At 26.4% G+C, this 24715-nt stretch overlaps 1 protein-coding gene across 3 annotated transcripts in view; it reads right to left on the reverse strand.

Moving 5' to 3' along the window:
- The window catches only part of LOC107442886 (carboxypeptidase N subunit 2), a 96174-nt gene extending 73626 nt beyond the window's left edge, over positions 1 to 22548 (reverse strand). Inside the window, exon 1 of one of the 3 annotated variants that reach the window (XM_016056561.4) lies at positions 22290 to 22548. The gene's annotated coding sequence lies outside the window, so the exon portion shown is untranslated. The remainder of the gene's footprint in view (positions 1 to 22289) is intronic. The other 2 variants (XM_071181279.1, XM_043042784.2) reach the window with 2 other exon arrangements.
- Positions 22549 to 24715: the final 2167 nt, after the last annotated feature.

The raw sequence follows: 24715 nt of genomic DNA on the forward strand, positions 1-24715 counted from the left end.
TCAATGAATTTTTGATATTTACCCGTTTTGGTTGACCATAAAAAACTGTTAAAGCACTACTCATTAACTATCGATTACAATGTATAAGTTCCGGATCAAATTACGGTATAAAATACATATAGGATGACATTCGTAAAATCCAGCTTACCGTAAAATATAACACGGTAATTTTTACAGAAATATGTAGTTAATTAGAATGATTTGGTGATTTTGTGGTAATTGTTACTGTAAAAATTACGTTATATCAGATTATTTGATCCATAGCATCTTCTGGTAAAAATGGATTTTACAGTAAAAAATATCGCACCTTAAATTGCGGTATACATTTTACCGTAATTTGATCCGCCATTTTTTACAATGTACTAAAGCTCCAATTAGCAGAACAACAGTAGTATTATTACCAATTTATGGGTGTTAATAATAATGAGGTATTTTTTTATGGTTCTTGAATCGAATAGGTGCCAAACTTCCTATCTCCAATTGAAGTACTCATATAAACATTCAGAACCAATTACAAAATCATTATTTTTTTAAGCGAAAATAACTTATGACAACTGAAATTTGCCAAACTCTTCTTTTTAATCAGTTATTTAAACTTTTAATACTTAGTTTATTACTTAGTTTGCAGCTTTTAATTTTAATCAAACTCAAATTAAAGTCTGCCTGAGAACTCAAGTTGAATGAACTCAAAACAAGCACTGCGAAATCAAATTTTGAATAAACTTATCAAAAATTGGACTACAGGATGGGAAATCCATTACAAAATAAATCTTTCGGTCAGTTTTGGTGTGCATAGGTACTTCCATCAGATATAACAGTGAAAGTAAATTACGCCAACTGCAATATTTACATGGGTAATAGCTTCGGTTTGGGGATTGGCCGTGCCCTTGGCGCCGAATAGTGATCAAAAGAGATATCCTCTGTTTTATTCTATGAATCGTGTTTACTGAGAATACCAATCAAAGAATCGATTTAAGTTCTCTTCGTGATACCGAGACACTGACCCTATAATGAGAGATATTCCCCACATTAGAACAAGCTTATAATATACACATTCTCCTTTGATTTCAATCTCCCAGTTGAAAATTTGTTGTAAACTACGTGATTCGTTGAATAACAATATTTCAGTATCTTGTTATAATTAGTTTACAGATGTTGATTGTTATTTTATAGTTGTTTAGAATATTAAAACATATAAAATACATGTATTTAGGCTTAATAGAAATTAGCTCATGCAGATTTAATTGCGCGTAAACTCCACGCGGAAAAATACAAAGTCGAAAAAAAATTTGAAAGAGCAAACAATAATGTCACACATTAAACGTACTTCTTTCTTTCCTTTTTTTTTTAACAATTGAAGGTTTTTTGATTTCCTAAACAAAGCTAAATAATTAAAATAAGTCGATTAATTCATAGACATCGATTTCGGTTCATAAATAATAACTGTATCATCTATGGCAATAACGCAACATTTTGATTAATTTTAATATTTATAAATATAATATATTTGTTATAATTTGCAATACTATAGTGGAGATATGTATCTCAGATTTTGTCATGTTTTTGGAATGTATTCAAATGTTAAACACTATTTTATTCAAAAATATGATAGAAAAAGGTTGTTCACGCTCAGTAATAATCAAAATTTCCTTAAAAAAAACTTGTCAAAAATTTTTAAGAAATAAGTAACTAAAATAAAGCGAAGGAAATAGTGAAATAGTGTTTATCTCAGTGGCGTACATAGTCTTAGATACGCTCCTTGGAAGATTTATAAATTCGCCCCATGGACTCATCATAAAAAATTTTCAACTACAATATAAAACAAAAATACAGTGATCAATTATATACTTATCATTATTATATTTATATTCATATTCCTAATCATTAATTTTATTTTAATTTCAGATAATGAAAATCGTAATGGCGATGAAAAGGCAGAATTAAGGTTCTAAACTGAAACATTGAACTTACCATATTGAAATCACATTTTTTATAATAATATGAGAAAATAATTCGATATGTTATAATAATTATATTCAAAGTTTAGTTACGGGTCATTATTATTTATAAATTGAACTGAAAAATATTTCATAAATGAAAATTATTTTTATTTCAACTCATAAATGTCATTGATAAGTTTAATATGAGGTACTAAATTCATATAAAATTGTACTTACCAATGTTCGCCTCATAGACGGGAGCAAATATTAAGTACTAATAGAGAAACAACTGAAGTGAGAACAAAATTGGAAACAAAACCTTTATATCTAACTACTGAATTTAATGAAAAGTAAAAAAGTAATCTTTTGTTAACCAAATCACTCTAAAAAATAATATGTTGAATAAATATCCTACAACTTATTATCAAAAAAAGAAGTCAAATTGCTTGATTAGTTGGTTGCGTTAAGCTTCTTTTTCAAACAAAGCATCCTTTACTAATACGTTAGATATGGTTGACAAAATTTCTTTAATTTAAAAATTTATTTTAACCTTATATAATGTTCTTTTTATATATATATTAATAATTGTTTTATTATGTATCTAAATCTTAATTATTTTTTCAAAGATTATGAGATTTTCTCTAAGTCATTGAAAATAAAACAGAATAAATCAATGTAGCTGATAAGGAAACTACGTGTCTTGATTAGTAGAGTGAGTTTTGAATTCATAAACGTAGACCTGTCTTTGTTGTAAATTATGAAATTGCAGCATTATCCCTTTCTTATCAACTAAATTGGAAAATTTTCAGTGTGATTTATTTGTTTACCATGAAAATACAACACAAATCAAATAGAAATTTATTCACAAATCGAAGTTCAAAACAGTCGCAACGACTATAATAATTGCTTAATTTTTTAGTTTCTGCATGGAATAAAACACAAAATTCATATTTTTTCCACATGGCGTTGAAGAATGAAAATTTACTCAGTTCATTTTGAATTCTACACAAAATTATTTTTTGTCAGATTTTGTCATATTAATATTAAAATGGTGGAAGTTATAAGATTTTCTTATTTAATCCTGTTGTTTAAAAGCATATTTTCAAAGTGAACAAAACAACAACAAAAAAATAACTCGTGTGATTATGGAAATTATCTGTATTGTTTGAATGCTAATAGCTTAATACATTGTCCTAACTTTGCTTTTTGTAGATGTATCAGAAAATAAATAAACATCAAAAACATCCAAGGATGCATTATTATCTTCGAAAAATTTCAAGGTTAGCCTTTATAATGCTGTACAACATTCCATCTGCAAGATAAGCTTTCTCGTATTATCTTACAGGGTTTAAAAAATGTCATGATATTTTTACTTTTTTATTTAAATCAATTTTTTTCAATTGAAACCGCTGCTTTTTATAAACTAAATTATTGAATTCGTAATATTTAAGCAATGGAGGACTCAGATGTTTTTAGATTTTTTAATAATTTTTACCAATTTAAATTAATATTAATTATATAATTAATGATATATCTAGTGCTAATTACCAAAATAACAAATTGGACCAATTTGTTTCCTCACTGCATCAATTCTGCTAAAGAATAAACAAATCGCATGAATTAAAACTGATTGCATCATACAAAGAATGCTTAAACTCATACCATTAGGTTATGCAAACAGAGCATGCTGCATAATTACAAGTATTGCAAAATACTCCATCTGTGCACTACATTTTATTTAAATTCAATTATTCTTTTTCTCTAAAAATATTGTATTTTTTTACTTTTACTTCTTAAACTCTAAATTCAAACAAGCATGAGAAATTATAAATTTTCATTAAGTATTTAAGCCATTAATTTTTTTCACTATATCAAATAGTTAAAATCACTGAATTTGATTTAAATTATTGATACATTGTGAAAAATTACCGGATTTTTTGGTGTTCTCATAGAGCTAGAAACATGATAAACCATATTCGATTGTTAATTTTACCAAAGCACTGAGGTAAAAAGTACCGTGCTTTTCGGTGTTCCTATAGAACCAGAAACATAATAAATTTTACCATATTATGGTAGCTTAAACCATATTTTTTTCTCAATGTAGTTTAAGCACTAATTGGGGCTTCAGGTCACAATGATAAAAGCAAAACATCATGAAATATATTTTCCAATTTTTTTTACAAAATAAACTTGTTAAACAAATACACACATATCTTTGGTAATTATGCTTATAAAGCGAGCATACAACTCAGTAAATACACTCAAATCATGAATCTTCAAAAACAAAACGTGAATCGTTACTTCTTCATATTTATGATGTAAAGGATTCGTTTCGAAAAGTCATGAATCGGAAAATTCGTCTTAAGTACTTTCCGAACTTCATTACAGAATCGCGAAGCGAAGTTAGATATAGAATTACACGCGTTATTCCGTTTCTTTTTACTGTGTCTTAACGTAAAGAACACTTTGTGGAAAAATGTGCAACTTGAAGCTTATTTCAGAAATTAATTTAGATTAATACAGAAATAAAATTGTTTTACAAAATAAATAAGCTTCTTAAAAAAATAAGTATACTTCTTTAACAAAATGGCCAATTATCTTTGTGAAATTTCAAGGTTATCATAAAATCATGCTATTATTCCATTTGGAACTATCCGATTAGCATGTAAGTTCACTCAATTCACGATAATATATATATTGGAATCTTTATATTTATGATGTAAAGGTTATGTTTCTAAAAATCACGAAAATCTGCGAAAGTACTCTCCGAACTTGATCACAGGTCACTAATCGCGAAAAAGTTTTGTCTCACCTTGCGATTACGATGCGAAGCGTAAACATACGATACACTCACACAAATAAACAAAAACGAGTCGTCTGCTTTTTTTATCTGTTGCCACAAGAAGCACGAAATCTTTGTTGTTTTCTTGCAAACGAATTTTTTTTTCTATCTTTCTAATGCATAGCTTCCAGCTATGATTCTGACTTTATTGAAGAAAATCTTTGACCTTTTTTATCCTGAAGAAACGGGTAACGGTTTATACACCTAATCAGCTCAATATCTATCTCAGGTATGATTACTGTTAATCTCAGGATGAATTAAAGAATGTTAAAGCTCAATGGCGCGTATCGCATTCATTGAGGATTTTGAGGTATTATTATCATTTTTTTCTTTCATCTGCTAATAAAGGAAGTTATGAGAGAAATCCGACCTGACCTTGTAAACACATTTCCTTTCTTTCATTTCTTTTTCTTTTTTTCTAAACAGAAGAATAGATATGATTGATTTTAAATTCTCTTTCATTTTTTTTTTTTAAATATTTGAAATATTGCTGTTTTCTAAACATAGTTCTTACATAAGATGGCATACGTTAAATGCATTTTATTGATTTATTTATACTGCAATTTGGTGATTTATTGGCGGAGGAACTTTTGGAAACGTTATTTCGCCAAAAAAGAATTCTTCGCCTACTGATCATTAAAAAACAAATATTAAATTAAGACTAAATTAAGCTCTTATACAAATAAATTTAACTCTTTAGCTTGTATTATTTTAAAAAGAATTGAACTAAATTTATAACAACGTTCTTGTTTATCTATAAACGTTAATCAGTTTCAAATTAATTCGTGTTTTTATTTATGCTTGTATGCTAAAGTTAATTGCACTTTTGTTAAGTTAATTCTGTTGAATTTATCTATTATAGGATTTTGGAAATTAAAAAAAAAGCAAATTATGTATAAAAAAAAAGAATCAACTGAGAAAAAAATGAAGTTTTATGAGAATAAATCAGGAATAAAAAACATATTACGTTTATTTTAATTTTGAAATAAACTATTCTGAAAGGTTTTAGAAAAAATTTTGTAACAGGTTTCCAAAAATAAATAACTTATTGCTCAGCAGGATTTTCTGCAAAATCTGTCATGTATTACGCAATTAAATTTTTTAAAACTATATGGTATAATATTAAAAAAACACTATTTGTGAATGATTTTAAATTTTTATTAAAACAGATATATTATGATTGGTTTTATCATTGCTCCAGTTTCACATGAACCAAGAAAAATTTATTTTACTGTAAAAGAATAAATAACGTATTTCTAGATTTTTTAAGAAAAAAAAGTTATGTATCTCCTTGTATTTCAAGTTTTTATTTAAAAATTTTTGAAATAAAAATTAATAAATGATCAAGATTGGAAGAAACGGGATTTTTAAAATATAGATCATATTAAATAAATAAACCGGTTTTTTTTCCTTAAACCATTCTTCTTTTTTTTTGTGTAAACTATAAAAAATATAATAATGTTTGAAGACTTGAACGTGATTAAGCCTCAAAAGTGTTTGGTGGAACATTTTCGAACTATGTTTAATTTAACATGGAAAGAAACATTCAACTTCTGAATGTTATTTCAATAATGCATGTCAAAGAGTGTTTTCATCCCTTACCTTTCTACAGTATGAAACTGTCATACTTCTGAATTATTTACTTTAATATCATTATTTAGCAGTCTACAATATACAGCATAAATATTAGTAAATGTTTTTAAAATAATTGCTCCTTGTTTTTTCTACTGAATTAAAGAAACATTAATGTAAAATATTTTGAACAAGACATTTAGTACAATTAATTAAAACTTTTGAAAATAACAGAATGATAAAAATGACAAATGGACAGCGTATAAAGTTATAAAGTACGCTTTAGTATTAATGATTCATTAATAAATAAAGAAATTTATTATTTTATTTCATCATAATATAGTTTTAAGTTTAACAATAGGATTATTAACACAATTTATCTTTAAATAAAATATTGTTAAGGAATTTAGAGTATTTTTTGTAGATGATTTCTTCTTAAATATAAAAATGCATTTTGAAAAGATAATATTAAAGAACAAAACCATTATGCATGTATACAGTGCAAATTTGTTTACACTGATGACAGGATAAAAATTCTAAAGATAAACTGAAAAATAAAACATGAAATTTTATAAAAGCAACTTCTTCTCATTTCTATTTTTGATTTTCGTTAAATTTTTAACAAAAAGAAAAGCCACTAGCATTTTAACACAATTCGTTCAATAATTAGAAATTTTAAATAACTTTAAAAACTAACGGGAAATGGATTTTGTGACTCTCTATTTTATTTCATGCATTTTTAAAGACATCCTAACTTATACGTTCACACTAGTTTATTTTATCCAGAAACTTTTGAAGTAATACAATGCTAACATTTGAAAATTATATATTTGAGTGTATATAAATTATTACAGATTCATTTTAGCAATAAAGCTAAAAATTGAAAATTTTTCATGAGAAAAATTATTATTTTTTCAAATTAAATACATAATAAAAAATTTAACTAATAAAATTTTTCTAAGAATGAAGCTTGGTCTTTTTTAAAAAGAGAAAAAGATATTTGCTTTTAATTGTGGCTTAAGCGAGCCAACCCTTTAAACAATTAAAAGAAAACTATATAATATATTCCAACTATATAATTGTCTAGGTGAAATTATATTCAGTCATTTTTAAGGATTGAGATTATTTCATCCCAATTTATTTTATTACATTACGATATGAAGCCGATGAAAATAATTTAAAATAAAATGTTTTAAGTGTAATTAGCAAGTTACTAAAAATATTGAAAATATTAATTGTAAGTTTTTTATTTTAATAAATAATATTATTATTAAAACGTAAAAAAAAGAAAAAATCAATTTGAATAAGAAAATTATAATGAAAAAATTATTAACACAATTGCAAGCTTTCAATCGCATTAAAAGAATTGTAATTAATTTTAACTAATTTAACTAATTCCATTATCGAAAAATAAATATCATAAGTAGTCTAAGAGCGATAAAAATTATTTTTATGAGAAGATTACAATAAGAACTTAGAACTATCAGTAAAGATTTCTGTTGCTATTTGCAGATTATAAGTAAAATATAATAAAAATCATATTTTAGTTGTAGTAATCGAATTACAGTAAAATACAATATAATGTTTTAATTACCGTTATTTAATTATAAATAAAGCTTAACGAATTATAGCATAAGATATTTAATGCTAAAAACACATCTCAATGAAATCAATCAATTGAAGGGCGATCAATTAATTTATAATAAAATAGTGTTTAACAGTTAAATTATTCTCTAAACCCCGCAATTATATATATTATTCAAAGTCTGAAAATGATATTTAATGTTAGTATTAAAAGAAAATACGATATCATAAATGGTCTACGAGCTAAAAAAATGATCCTTACTTATTATTTTTATTATTTACTTATGAAATTCAAGTCTCGTAAATTTATTCAATACTATATTATCTTCTATGTTTGTTTTTGCACATTAAAAAATAGCATTTTGCAAACTATACAATAAAATTTAAAGAAAAATTAAGCTTTTTTGTAAATACAGTAAAATGCTAAAAAAGGGGTATATAAAATGCTAAAAATTCGAACTTTCACGAAATGGCGCAATCTTAAATTTCATAAATTTTCCTTATTTGCTGCTAAGCATTGCATCAATAATTTTTAAAATAAAAGATGAAACTAATGATGAGAACCAATCAAAATATGTGAGAAGTAAATTTTACACTAGATCAAAAACCAAGGAATTTTTTTTATTAAAAAAAATAATAACCACGAAATTGAGCTCGTTAATTAAAATAATGCTCTTACGTATATTAATTTTAAAAATAAAGTCAACAAACGATATTTTCTTTTTTGGTCGGAGAAAGCCTAATCGGATTTCAAAAACATCTGCTGAACAACTCAACGTTTGTTTATGGACCCAACGGATTAAATTGTTATCTATTACCTTGATCATTTAAGAGTAGGTAGATCTACTTGAATGCAAATGAGTTGAAATTGTATTAAATGAAAGGTAATATTTATTTGCGTATTCTAATCCTAAAAAGTAGCTTGCCTTTTCTATCTTTTTTTTCGATATTTATTTTTAAAAAAAAAAATTCCGAGCGGATGTTCTCCAAAGAGTAAGTTTTTTTTTTCTCTTCTTTTTTTTGCCACACTCCTGCGGAGCATTAATGAACCTCAACTGCTTAAGACCTAGCCATGCCATAATCTTAAAATAAAGATAAATAGAAAGTACAGCAATCGTCTTTTTTTTAAATAGTGACTTGTAGTGACTTGCAATGAAATAGTATATTATAAAAATGCCCTGTAGTGAGAACTATACTTTGTTGACTTACATATAAATATTAAATTAATTTATTTAAGTTATATTCAGAGTAATTTTTTGGACTTTTTTTCTAACTTTGAAACATAAAAAGGTGAATTTCAGAACAGAAAAAGAATTGAAATTAGATAGAAAGTTTATCGTTTTCTTATAATACCATTTATCATTGTAAACCCATATTTTGTTATAGTTTTCATAATACCGTGACATGTTAATAAAAATATTGATTTTTTTTAATGTATGGTTTTGTTACACGTTTTTTTCTAAACACTTCTTAAGTTCAATATTATTAAGGTAATTGTCTTGAGTCTTTTATATACATCTGAAATATAAAATGTGTATTTAAATTTAATTTAATCGTTTTCTTGTTATCATGTTAAACCAACATCATTGATCGCTTGCAAACCGACAAATGAAGTTCAAAATGGAGATGAAACAAAGGAAAATTACAGGCTAGTGAAAAAAGGGAAAAAGAAAAAATAATAATAATAAAATTAAAAAAACTGGGAAAAAAACAAAAACTGAAAAAACGAAGAAAAAAATCTGAAAAAAAGGATAGAATTCTTTTAAAAAATCCAGAAAATAAACGATATAATCTTTTCATCAGCCCACACGATTATATCCGCTTATTGTTTTCCTTAATTTTCTTCGTGTTTTTTTGTATTTATTTATTATGCTATATATATATATATATTCTAAATGCCACGCATATTTAAGCAGTTAGTAAGACTACCATTTAATATATCATTAATTAAATAAAAAACACTTTTTAGTGTTAATAAATAGTAAGTTTTCAGAAACATTATGATAGGCAGAAATACCTAGAAAAGGAAAGAGCTAATTCCTCTATCACTTTCTCGTACTAATATTTAAGCAATATTTAATTCAAAATAGATGATTTAAATAGTATTTCTAGATCATTTAAATAGTTTTTTTAATCTTTAATGAATAAAATATCTTTACAGTGTTTTTCATATTAATTTTTTGTACTATATTTTTCTCCTATTTAATCTCGTTAAATCAGATACGAAATATTAATTTAATCATTAGCCAAAAACTTCCTCGTCCCAGTATAATGTCTGAAAAAATGTAGAAAATAGTATATTTTATTAAATTTGTTAAAAATTACTGATTCATTTATTTTTAATGTTCTATTCTCATTCCCTTTAAGATAAACTATTAAAAGTTAAAGGAATTATTATTTTAATTTTTAATACCGAAAAATACTTTTAAAAGAAATTATCAGACTAAAGAAAAGTATAACAGTAAATATTTCATATAAACAGTTATTTTATAAAGTAATAAGTTCTTTCTTCAATACAATGTTACTTCGAAAGATACCTTGATTTATTTCCCTTAATTTATATAAATGAATACTTGTATTTTATAAAAATACCTTTATTTTAAAAAACCCTAAATATTAGATATTTATTCCTGAAAACAAAAAATACCTTATTAAAATAATTTATTGGACTGAAAGAAAAAAACATAATAATTTTTTTTCCTTTAAATATTTGCTTTACGAAAAAAAAAAAGAAATACTTTATCCCATACAAAATATTATGCGTAATGAAGTCAATTTATTTTTCAAAATAAGGATAAAATATTAATGTTTAAGGATTGATAAAATTCAAGGACCGTCTTAAAGTAAGTATAACCCTTAAGCCTAAAAAACGATGTTTTGTCATTTCATTATTATTTGACGTTCCTTATGATATTCTGAAGTTTACGGTCGTTAAAATAATCGTCTGGCATTTTTTTTTCTCCTGCCCGAAATCATGTTCCAAAGCGTCTTAACTCCTCGTAACGATAAAAGTAATGATTTGCGTCTATTTAAATCAGTTTAATTTCATTTTATTTTGAAAGAAATTTTCCGTTTGAGTGCTCGCCGTTATAGTTGGATGGTGGGTTAAGTATACGAAATAAAATGCCGGGTAATTACAGTACGTGACCAACATGCCTTCTTCCGAAAAAAAAAAAAAATTCTTCTTCTATTCGTCATTATTGTAGCTTATTTATTTATTTGTTTCCTATTCTACTACAAAAACGTAAATAAAAACTTAACAAGGGCAATTTTAAGCAAAAGCTGTGTTTACTTAAATAATGGTAACTTCCACTTTTTGGGAAAGTAAGAAAAAAATAGTGATTTTTTCGGTCGTTGTAAAAGTATAGAAAATAACCTATTTTATTTACTGCGCAAAATTAAAAGAATTTTGAAAATTAAGCATGAAAAAAAACCTTGTTTATTTAAAATTATTGAAAAGAACTTCGATTTTTTAAGAAAACGTTTTTAATTTACTTAATTTTACTTAAATTTACTTAATTTTTTTAATTTACTTAATAATATATTTTCTTCCAGCGCCCAGGAATTCTAACTTTTTCTCAAAAATAACAAAAATTCCAAAAATAAACATCTGAGAAATCCGTTGTAGTGAGACAACCACTTCGCTATTTAGAGAAAATTTTAAACATTATTTAACATTCTGATTAAAAATTTCGTTATAAAGAGAAAATTTGCTTTAGGGAGACTTCGATGTATTGAGACTGATATATTTTTTTTAAAAATTGCACATTGCAGAGACGAAAGTGCAGCATAAAAGGAAATCGTATAAAATTAATTAGTAAATCATTTTAATATTTTTGTATCATAATTATTCTGTCACGCTAAATATGTGTTATGTTTTTTGGTTTGGTTTTCATTCCTAATAAGATTTTTTGATTTTTGATTTTTAACACTATAGTAATAAAAATTGGCCTTCAAAACTTCCTTTTATCTAGTAATCAAAACTGTATGATCAGTCATCGAACTGATTGTATTAATATTTCACTATAACTTTTTCAATTATAGTTCTTGTTCAGTTACATAGAACTGAAAAATGAAATTTTCAATTAGAAATCATAATTCTTTTTCTTTAAGAATGCTTCAGTTTTTTTCATAATTTTGTTTTCCTTTAAAATACTTTTCAATGTGCAAAAACCACCAAAAGTAGATAAAGAATTCAGCTGTAAATAAAAATGCGAAAGACTTTTTAATGCCGGAAAGAAAATCTTAACACCTAAGTGACTCATTTTTTAACTTGGTCAGTGCTCGGAAATAGGGTACTACAAGTAGCGAAACTATTGTAGTGGCTACTTTTTTTCGTAGTTTGTTGTGTAATGTGCTATTTTTTTTAAAGGTAGTGTAGTGAGAGTTGTGATAAAAAATGGTAGCTTATAGTGATTTCTATCAACTATTTGTGACTTTAGTTAAATAAAGAAAAAAAGTTCAAAGGCAGCTAATTTTTCGAATCTGATTTATACAAACGTTTGAGGGTCTTTTAATGAGAAAGACGAGCGTTTATAAGAGTTGCGTATTACTAAACTAGTCATTACAAATAACAGCCAATTTATCATTTTGGCTACACCTTCAAATGCAAAAGTATATCCTCATAAAACATTGGTGTTATATTGAAACATTAGTGTTAAAGGAAGGAAGCCTATTTTGCTCTGCAATTTGCAGCGAAAAAAAGCATGAAGAACTTAAAAAAGCTGTAAATATTTGAGAATCCTTAATTTCAAATATTTTGATTTGTTAAATTAAATATTCGCTGCCAAGAAAGGCATAAAAGGTTAAAGTTTTAAAGGACAAATTCTTAAAAAATGGTTTAAAATTGAAAACTGATTCACTTGAGCATGACTAAAAATGTCTTATTAATACCTCATGTTTAAATACGCCAAAATTTTCATTTAAAATCATTTTGAATATGAGTGCAAATTAAGTTCCCCAGTAAAGTTCGTTTCCTAAAAGTGATGAAGTAGAAATTACATTCGAAAGTAGTATGTAGTAACGTCATTAAGGAAAACGCAGTTGCAGTTGAAGTTAACTTTCAGAAATGTTCCCAATCTGATAATGTTGGCATCATTATTTTTTAAGGGGAAAATGAACTGTGAAAAATGTTCTTCTAAGTACGAGAGAGAACATTTTTCTTTTTTGAATTACATTAACAAATTTAAAACTTAAATAAAAAAAAATTAAACCAAGAAATTTAATTTAGTTATATAACACAGGCGCTCATTGTTTTAGAAGGAAGAGAAAATGTTCTTTTGAACAAAAATATATGTCTTAAACATGAATGCCATGGAACAATTTCACTACTTATAAAATCATACGTAAATTAATATAAATGAAAAAATTATTAAAACACATAAAAATCACGTACTTGTGGAAGATAACATTTCCTTTATTTAAGAGATTGTAAAAGATTATAACCGAAATCTTAAAGGGTAATTATTTTAAATTATGCAATGCTGCACATCTCCAAGGTACAACATGCTTTAATGTCCCAAGGTATATCTCATCTCAATGTCTAAATGAAATAAAAATTGCCGTTAAAAACTAAATGAGCTATCATTTGTATTCATAGCTAAATCATTTACAAATGTTTTCTTCTGAAACCAAATAAACCTCAGTTAATTAGTTTAATAATTTCATATTTGGAAAAAAAATATACTGAAAATGAAAATCCGTTTCAAAACAATGAAATTTTCTTTCTCTCTCCCGAAAATTATTAAAATGCTTTGGATGCTTACTTTTGCTGAGATATGTCATCAAATTAGAAATAAAAAAGTAAAACTAATGCTGCCATTACGTTTGTCAGTGTCCCAAGGTAATACAGATCGAGAGAACGCTAAACTTTTCATCACAAATTCAGTTTCATCTCCATATTTACTTTAAAATTTAAAGTAAAAGTGAGTTCAGACAAACCCAAATTAAACTATTAAGTTTTAGTTACTGACAAAGAAATTTTAAAATATCAAAATGCAAACAAGTTATTGGTGAAGAACTTTCCTATTGCGTAAACCTAAGTTATCATCTCATTATCTGTTTTTATTTTGTGTCTTTTTAGCCTTTGAAACTTTAATGCTTACTCTAGATTTGCCTGAAACGGAATTTGGAATTAAAAGTTTATCCTGTGGTATGACGTCCTCTTAATAATTCAGAGAAAAAAATTGGTAAAAATTTTTTTGCTACAAGTACTTAAAAGAAAACTATGAAAAGGAATCCAAAGTACCTGACACAAATTATCACCGTCCATAAATATTGTTCAGAAATTACCTCAAGACTTTATCTTCATGCCAAGTTAACAACTTACACCCCAAACACTCTGCACAAAAGAGAAATATTTAGCAGAATTCATTGTAAAACTCATTTAGATTCGGGAAAAAAATTATTAAAAGAGAATTTGGAATAAGGCTGTAATTAGAAATCTTGAGCATCTCAGATAGATTATCCCTTCTCCATCAATGGCACGAGCTCGCCATCATATAACAACACGAAACACCAAAAAATGACTCAACTATCATCATAAAAAATAACTAGAAATAATGTTACAGAAATCAAAAGTACCCGCTGATGAAATTGTGCCTCGCCCTTTAATTTAGCCCGCTGGGGTAGAAGTGATGCCCTGAAAGATATGACGAAACAGAGGGGTGGGCAAAGGCGTTATCACCATCAAGTCTCTTGCGTAAAAAGGACTTCTTCGAGATGGAACTTTTTGGAAGCAAAAAAAATGTAATTGCCACTTTCAAGATGTGAGGGCCACGCAACTATTTACAAGGTGAATATCTGGACAAGTGCGTATTGTGTCCTTTTAATTACACTCGGAATGCGTAATATCTGCCTGCTTTATTCCACCCGCAAGTCCATTGTTGCCTCAAAGGTGACGGACATGAATACTAAATTCTTTCTTTCTTCTTGATGGAATCAGATGAATGCAAAATGCTTTTTTTCAGGATGGTTTAAAGATAATGAGACTCTCAAACTGGAAAAGTAGGATTGGATCTTAATATTAAGGTTTTTTTTCTTCTTTTTCCTGATCTTCGAGAGTTTGCTTTGGAAATTGGTCTGAATTATTGTTTAGTGCTATATCACGAAATAGATCAACCAGCATTCCTCAGTTCCGAAAAGAAAGCCCGCATACAAAATACTAAAGCAGAAAGTAATTTCTAAGTGTAATTGATGAATAAAAGCAGGTTCGTTTACTTTTGAAGTACTTTCGTATGTAATTTTAGTTACTGGTGCAATTTTGATTGTTGTGCAAAATCGGCGGAACCACTACTTTATAAATAAAATGTATTAAGATAATTGCGAACGTGATAATCTGTAAAAGACTATTTCTGAAATATTTAAATCGGAGGAATGAAGATTTTTCATCGTTTTCTCATTAATAATCTTAAATTAGGTTTTTGTCCGACAATTAAATTTGCTGTCCTTGTGCTATATCCGTCTAGTTATGAATTTGTTTTTGGTGTTTATACATGAGATGAAACTAAACAAAATAAGTCTAATTATGATTTATTTCGAAATGAAAATTTAAAAGAGCTGCTGTGAAAGTTGAAAATGATTATTAAGGAAACGTATTTCCTTATTAAGGAAAATAATTATTTTATTTTGATTTGAAAAGCGCGATAAAAAAATACTAATGCAATATTTTATAAATACTTAGTCTTTTTATAATTTGTTCACTATATTGTTAGTGGAAATATATTTCCTATTAAAAAATCCCATTTCTATTTAATTAGAATATTTGAAATATATATGATATAATATATATGAATATATGTAACATATGTGAATATATATGAATATATATAATATATATGAAATATATTCATTGGCATAATTTCCTAAAAACAGCCAAAGATTAAATAAACAATGGATTGAGCTAAATATAATCGAGGTGTCAAAACTCTTCACTGGTTTTAAAAAGTACTAAATCATAAAACCCCTCTTACTCTAGCGCCATTTGGATACCACTGGCGTAGTGAATTGGTACGTAAATTGTATTTCCGCAAGATTTAATCCCAAAAAGTAACTAAAAGTACTTATTTGTGTTTCGGAAAATCGAGTGAAATGATATCCTAACAAAATTATACCATTGCATCTTCTTCCTACAAATAAAATGTGTGCCTCATGATGTACAATTCAGAAGAAAATAAACGAACCAACGTGACTAACTTTTGATTTATTGATCATATCTTCTTGTACTAGGATCTGAATCTTAACGATTCAAAGGGGTAACCTAAAATATACTAATTAATTAGTGCTTATATTTTAAGTTACGAAATCAGGCACAAAATATACTTAATCTGGATAAATATAACTTCTTTTCTACGAATATGGATATCGGACTCCCTAAAATATAGGATTAGTCGCAATATGAGAAATATGATCCCACTAATTTGGTTAGGAGAGGGGTCTAAAGTTTGAACCCTTAATGTTAATCTTTCTTTTTGCTTACTTCGTCATATCTCCAGAAATATTTGAGCGAATGAAAAAATTTTGGGAAAAAAATCATGAAATTTGTTTATCCAAAGTATTTCATGTGAAAAAAAATTTTTTTTATAATTATTTATTATTATTTTATTTAATAATAGTCAAAAATTTTAAAATTTCGTGGAATGCTTCATATCATTTTAAAGAACGTAATTTTATGAGTCAAAATACAAAATTTGAACGAAATTCCTGAGAAATCAAATTTTGAGTATACAACTTTCTTGGAAGGTTCGTTTTTTTTCACATTGTGCCTAATAAATATATTTCAATTAATATAGCGTATAAATAAAACGTTTAAAATAATAAAAAAGATGTTTCAATTAATTGCTTATCTTCATGACTATTTTATAAATTATTAATTTCTTTAAGATTATTTTTTATAATTAAACTAACTTTAGATAAAAAAAAAATAATGATGATAATTCCAAATCGTTTGTACAGAGATTTAGGTCTGCACAGTCTGATAAGGTCTTTTTTACTCCAGTAGTGTCTACAAAAAGAACCAGAAATTGTTTCTTATTCATCATTAATTTTTAAATAACTATTAGTGCGTATTGATTCCTTAATAAATTAAAAAAAATCAAAACATTAAAAACGCAAAAAGGAAAAGCTTCTTCCAGAGAAAGAAAATAATACTATAAATTACTAATACAACCTAGAATGAAGATTTTAGCACTATATTTTTCAGTAATGAAAATTTAAAACAATACCTTGCACTTTGTTTTTACAAACCATATATTAGTGTCAAAATGCAGCATTTGATAAATTTGTTTGTATCGGTTACTCTAGTGCTATAATTGTACTTCAACTCCTCCCTATTTTGCCGCTCTCGAACATCTGGTGTTTACTGGAACGGCTACTCAAAAACATATGCATCCCCTTTGCATTTTTACAATAATTTTTGGAGATATATTTACTAAAAACAGCCAATCTTAAAAATCAAATATTTCTATTTTGTTACGAATCATTCTTAATTTCACGGGACCAAAATATTATATACCCTATTTTTTACAGTAATATTCTTACAGTACCAATTTTACAGTAAAATCCGAAAAATATTATACCATAATTTTTTACAGTAGTATTTAAATAATTGCAGTAAAACTATCTACTAATTATTTATTAATCTCAAATTATTTATTAATCTCAAATTATAAAATTAATTACAGTTAAATAATTTACTGTAAAATTGCTTTCATGGATGCTGCACTCAAGGTGCCAGTATGTTTTTACCGTAATTAGATCCGAAGTTTCTTACTGCGTAGATAGAAATTTATTTCAAAAATTTTAAAGCTAATGATTAAACTTCATTTATGTATCAATAACATAATTTATGTTTATGAACATAATTTAGATTATATTACTCTTTCTATTTAGAATAACAAGAGAACGAGTTTGAAAAGAAAATATCCATTTTTTAATGAAGGGACGTATTCGAAATAAAAGGTCAGAAAGTTGTTTAGCAACAATCTAACTTTAATCGATTTAGTTTTCAAGCTAGATTTCAGTTCAATTTACTTGTTCAGGTAAAATTTGAATCTCCCATTCCTTCCTCCTAATAACAACTAATAAAAGTGTCCAAGTAGTTTGAGTAACTAGATGTAAAATTGAGATTGTAAGCAAAAGTTAAATACAATTTTAAAAAACAATCTTATTGAGTTAATTTGAAATCCTTCTAGCGCAACAACAATAGGTTTAAATTATATTCCAAAGGAGACAGAAATTATGCAAGTTGAATGAAATCTGTTTCGGTAAAATACTTTTTTTTTTCTGATCTTTTAATTGAATAACTTTTAATATTCACTTAGTAATTTGCTTTTCATGAAGAAACAAAAGTGATTGAGAAGCATTTGTTGGGGTTAGTTATCGAAACGAACAGGGGATGGAACTCGTTAATGCAATTATAAAAAATACAATTTAAGAAATATTTATACTCTTTAATGAAATAAAATTATTGCTGTTGTTTCAAAAAAATTAAATAGATATCGCTTATCAGAATAAACTGATCAAAAACAAAAAATATATATTTTCAAATTCTCCCTTAGTACAAGTTATTCTATTTTAATAATTTTTTATGCTGGAATCTTTTATTGAATATTACTTTTTCGATTTCTGTATTAGTAACGTTTTATTACAAAAGAATTGCATGTTCAATAAAAATTTTAAATGTGTCATAAAAAATTCCTAATATAATCTTACATTTTCGCGAATATTCCAGTCTTTTCAAAGGATATTTATGAGATATTAAAAGCCAATTGTCGGGGATAACAATAATTTATTTCATGAAAATTCATAAACCTTGATCATCAGGCAAATGACAGTGAATAAAAATATAATTTCAGATATTTAATCGATATAAAGTACTTACATTTGAAATGTGGTTTTATTTATTGATTATTAATATTTATCGATATTACTTTCAACCACTAAGCAATAAATTTAACAATTTTATCGACAGTTCAATTCACTTAAGACAATAATTTTGATAACACTAAAGAAAATTCGAGTATTATGTTTAAGATAAAGATTTTTAACAATATAGAAATTTCAAATATGTTTGTGATCTTACTTATAGTAATTTAATAGACAATTCAAGGATACTTAGATAGGGGTTTTAAATTTTATGGACAGGATCAAGCATGCTTAAGGTAAGAATTTTAATTACATTATTGGCAACTCTAAAAAGATAATAATTTCTATACTTCACTCAAGTTAAGGAAATAATTTTAATAATATTGTGTATAGACTATTCAAGTAAGTTTAAAGCTGCACTTTACCTTGGATGTTTGTAAATTATTTGCCAGTCAATTCTTATTAATTGTTTGTATGCGGAAAATATAGTGCCTATATAAGATTTTGCATGCAATATAAATTGCATTTATATTGTGTTTAGATGAAAGCAAGGAATATGCAGGCAAGTCTCATAATGATTTATAAACACAAGTTTTCTATTTTAACTTACTAAATAACAACAATATTATTGATTTCATTTCAAAGCTGTTCAAGACAGTTAGTGCAATATTAAAACTTAGTGGCACGACAGTCCATAGAGGGTCAAGGCCTACTGTGCCCATATCAGTTTTCTTGACCTAGGGATCTGGGGTGCAGGAGCAGATGTTCCGGTTTAGGTGGTCAGCCGAACGCGGAACCCCCAGTGTTTAGTTCCCAAGCATGCTTGGTACTCATTTATCGATCCACTGAAGGGATGAAAGGCTGAGTGAACCTTGCCCGGCCCGAGGATCGAAGCCAGGACCTGTGGCATGGGAGTGCGAAGCGCTACCACTCAGCCACCGGACGTCTTAGTGCAATATTACTTGATTAAATACTTATCATTAGCTTCGAAAATATACAAATTGAAAATAACAGTTAAGAGCTCAAAAACATGTGCCGGTTTTCAAGCTTTAACAAACGTAAATGAGAAGAAACAAAAGTGATTTGAAATATAAAACGTAAAGTTGCCAATGAAAATAAAAGGTGAGAAGCAGAACTAAAAAAAACGCAGTAGCCGAGAGAGAGAAAGAAAAGACTTCCAATTTTTAAATTTTTTGAAGCGAAAGACGTTTATGATCAAGTAATATCTTTCGGTTTCACTTCCTTGGGATTATTTATTTAGTTAGTGCAATATTAATAGCCAGAAATTTTACTGACTTCAATAATAAGTAATATTTTTACTATGGAATCTGTAAGTAGCATTTTAAAAACACTCAGTTTTTCAGAATTAAAAAGCTATTTTTTAAATATAAATAGAGTACCGGTTCTATAACGTAAAGTAATTCAATCAAATCGTTAAATGAACCGGTTTTCATTGAAAATCCGCTTTATTTATTTTTCTAATTTGAGTGAAACGGACATTATTATTAAATAAAATAGCTTAAAAATTAAGAGAAAAAAACGAGTTGAAATAGTTATTAAATTTATTTATTTACATGTGGGTAGAATTGAAGTAGGTAAAAAAAATTTCATATAATGATCAACATGTTGAAAACAACAGGAATAAGTATAATTTTTTTAGGATAATTTAAATTAAGATAAATGTTTCTTTCATGAATTATTAAAGCAAATAATTTGAATATTATTAAAAATTATCATAAACTACTTTTCCTTAAAATCACTTTTTATAAGAACTCTGTATTTTAACATTTTATTTTGAAAAAAAAGTAATAAATTATTTTTTTGGTCAAAAAATATGTTTTTCTATTTAAAATAAACTACTGTCTTTTTTTACAATTTTTAAACTCTTTCATATTCTTATGGTATTTAAAATATAAAGAAAAGTTTACTGTTCGCTTATTTCATTTTTTAAAAATCATTAAATATTGTGTTTGTATTTATTTATATTAACTAGCATGTGATAATATTGCACTTTTATTCATTCATATTGAATAATATGAATAAATTTTAACGACATATTCATTTTCACTAAATAAAAATAATGACTATTACTTTTGCAATTATAGCTATTATAAAAAATAAATAAGTTTTAAAATTCATTCGTGTAAATTAAAGGAAAGAATATTATTTTCCTATCTATCGATATTAAATAAAATAAATAAGTGTTATGTTTCTCATTCATTCTTATTAAATAAAACGAATAATTTTTGAATTTAATTCTTAGAAATAAAATGAATGAATACTGTTTTCATATTTATTCATTTATGAAAATATAAGTATTTTGTACATACATTTTATTCAAAACGAAAAAGAAGATACGTGTTTTTCATATTCATTATAGTTCTACATACACATATAATTATTAATAAAAGTAAAAATAGCGTATAAAAAAGCTTTAAATAGCGTAGTTCAATAGCATAAAATCAATATGTTACCAAAGTTGAAGTACAGCCATTATAATATGTAGTTTTGAAAATTATTTTCTTTTGTAGTATTAATTATAAGACGATTCAAGACTTTATAATACTACACACATTACAAAAAATTATAAATGCTAATATAAACATTATTAATGCTTTTTAAAAAATGCTAATAAAAATCGCAAATTCAAATAATTTCTTAAAAAACTTGATTTTTATTAAATAAAATAAGTTTATATTTTTGATAAATATGACATTGATGATATTTACTAAAAAATAAACTTTCCTTTTCAAAAAATACATTATTAAAAATACATTTAACACATTTTCTTAAAATAAACAAAAGCAGTTATCTTTCATAAATACGTCTGATATTCTTTTTAAAAAAATAATTATGTATGACTAATTCTTTTTAAAATCAATTATTAGTTGTTATTTTGGCACGTGGGGTTTATCAGATTATATTCAACAAAATTTCTTGCCCTTATGTAAATATGAATGGATTAATTAATAAAAAATAACGAATAAATAAACAACCATTTTTAGCAATATTGTATTCAATAAATTATTTGAAATGAAACCTTTAAATAAAGCATTTAAGCGTGTCAAATTTATGTTCCAGAACATTTTTTTTTAACAATGATACTTTCAAATCAATATCAAATTGATTCCCTTTTTCTATTTTTAATAATACTTTTATTAATATTTATGTTCGCTTTGTCTGAAAAATATTGAAGTCCACTTTCTAGTAATATATATATGAAATACTATAAAAACACTTTATTTGTCATGAGTTAAAAATAAATAAAAATATGTGACATATTCATAAATATTATGTTAATTTTATTAATAAAATGCTGCATGAAGAAAATTATACCAAAGATATCGATTTACAGCAATAAATGATATTGGTTTAAAAGGATTTAAATATTTAAATCATTGATATATATATATGTTCAAAGCAAAGTTAACGCATACAAGTGGCCGTAAGAATACCAAAAAAATTCTAATAACATAATTTTTTCATACCTGTTATGATAATACTTTCTCACACAAACATAAATGGCACTATGGGTCCCCACCAAACAGACAATCCAACAGGTGTTCGAACGAAAATAAGGTTTATTTTTTATAAATTCGAAACCAAAACGCGGGAAAACACCATGCTCTTTAAATATCGGCCTCGCGGCAACGTTTCGCCTTCTTACCTGTTCGGATTCTTTCTGTGAAGTCTCAGGTCTTCCAAAAGGTAACTTCACTTTCCGTCTTCGAATCGCAACAGGTAACTGGTTTTTTTTCTTTTTTTCTTTTTTTTTCCGCCATGCTTGCAGGTGAATGAGGGAGGGTGGACATGTTGGGGGTCAGGTAAGGTGACGTCATCTGGGGTCAACATCGATGAGTGCTGTGTGTGTGTAAAGCAAGAATTCGAACGAATTGTTTTGGGGAGGAGGAATTGTTTTTGTGTGAATGGTCTGTGGTATCTCCATGCCCTTGAATTAGAAATCATGGCGATATTGCGACATCATAAAGCAAATTAAGGAAATAACTAATAAATGAGAAAAAAATAATTTAAAAAAAAAATAAAGAAATGGTGAGATGACTAACATTGATTTAGAGATTTATTTTTGTTCATACTTTCTAATTAACGTTCTATTTTTTATAAAGGAAGAATTTCATCTCTATAATGCAAAAACAAGAATATATATACCGTAAACCGGGGCGAGTCTACCCATCCAGGGGCGAGTCTNTTTACAAAAGTTTGACCACTTGAAAGTTGACAAACTGAAAAAATGGGTAGACTCGCCCCGGTTTACGGTATATGTATATATATTTTTTTTTTAAAAAAAAAGAGCATCCTTATTTAAACATAATTGTAAAAAATATTTTACAACAATCGTGACTGTCTGTTTGGCAGAGTTGTCAAATCAAAATTAAAAGGAAATTTGAATTTTATTTTGTACCAATTGTTTAATACTAATGTTTGAAATTAGTTTCTTACGATTTATTTTACTAAACAATTAGATAAATACTAATTATTTAATGCTAATTTACACTACAAGAAGTTCATTTTTTATACAAACGTATCTACTATTGGAGTTTTAAGAGCGACTGAAGTTGCTAAGATTCATTTTGGGTTTCTAGTTTGTTTTTTTTTTTAATAGTCTTCTGCACGAAATTCCGTAAGCCCAAAGCCGCCTTAAGAAGAGGGCTTGCGGAAGCTGTACACCGAAATTTAAAAAGCCCCCAAACTTTTTAAGGCTCCTCATAAGTTTATAAAAATAAAATCGGTTTTTGCAATTTTCTAAACATTTATAAAATTTTTACAAGCGTAATGTTTTGCAATCTGTTTTCAAAATCATTAAAAATAAATTACGTTTTGTAAGTGTAAAATTTGGAAAATAAAAAAAATATGTATTAAATTTGGTCTTGTTATTTCCTTTTACCTCTCACACCACTGTCCCCAATCCCTTAACTTAATTTATAATCTTCTTTTGGTTTCAAGCCAGAAGTGCTTGGTTTTTAAACTCATTATCTTTAACAATTTTTACAACAATTGTGATTGTTTGGTGGTAAACACCAAAAAAATATTACTCATTTAGTAAAAATGGAAAATTCTAATTTTATACTCCTTCGATGTTTATAATTTTCACGTTTAATGGCTCTAAGAATCTCTTAGCATTGATAAAACAGGGTGCTTAAGCTGACTGAATAGTATTTTAATGTAATTACTTTTGTAAAAAAATAAAAATTTCAAAAGGCTTTTTCATTTCGAGTTTTTGTGAAATAAACTTAACTTGAATAGAATGGCATAAAAATTTTCAATATTTCAGAATTTAGGTAAATTTTTTTCTAATTCAGTATTGATAGGGGATGGGTCGCAAGTTACCCGTCATCCCCAGGTCCAATTAAACTTAATCCAACTTAGTGTAAACCTCCAACCTTTGTACCTCTACTCAACTGGGCAAATGGAGAACTTTTTATTCCAATTATATTTCGATATTTTTATGCATTTTCGATTCCAACAAACGGATTTGGTTTGACAGATTTGTTCTTAACACATACTGAAAAATAATATGTTTTTTTAAACGAACTAAATTTTAGTTGCATAGTTTCTAGAACTTCCCAACCGATCTGTCTTATTGAGAAACAGCTTTTCAAGTGAAAGACGCAGATCATTTCTGTATCCCGCTGCTCATTGATTTAACTCATTAAAATACGACTCATCAGTCTTCTTATGTACAGTATTCATTAGACGCTGTCAAGCTCTGAGCTCATTAAAATAATGTAATTTTTTTTCTAAAAGTATAATTTATCTGCAACAACAAAATGAGCTCACTTTTTCCCTTAAAATGATTTCTCCATAAAATGATCTTTTTCATTATTTAAATAATAAGATTACCATTTTGGGAACATTAAATGATTAACCCTTTGAGACACCGGTGTGCTATATATAT

The sequence above is a fragment of the Parasteatoda tepidariorum genome, chromosome 5 (assembly GCF_043381705.1).
Source record: "Parasteatoda tepidariorum isolate YZ-2023 chromosome 5, CAS_Ptep_4.0, whole genome shotgun sequence".
NCBI classification, from domain to species: domain Eukaryota; kingdom Metazoa; phylum Arthropoda; class Arachnida; order Araneae; family Theridiidae; genus Parasteatoda; species Parasteatoda tepidariorum.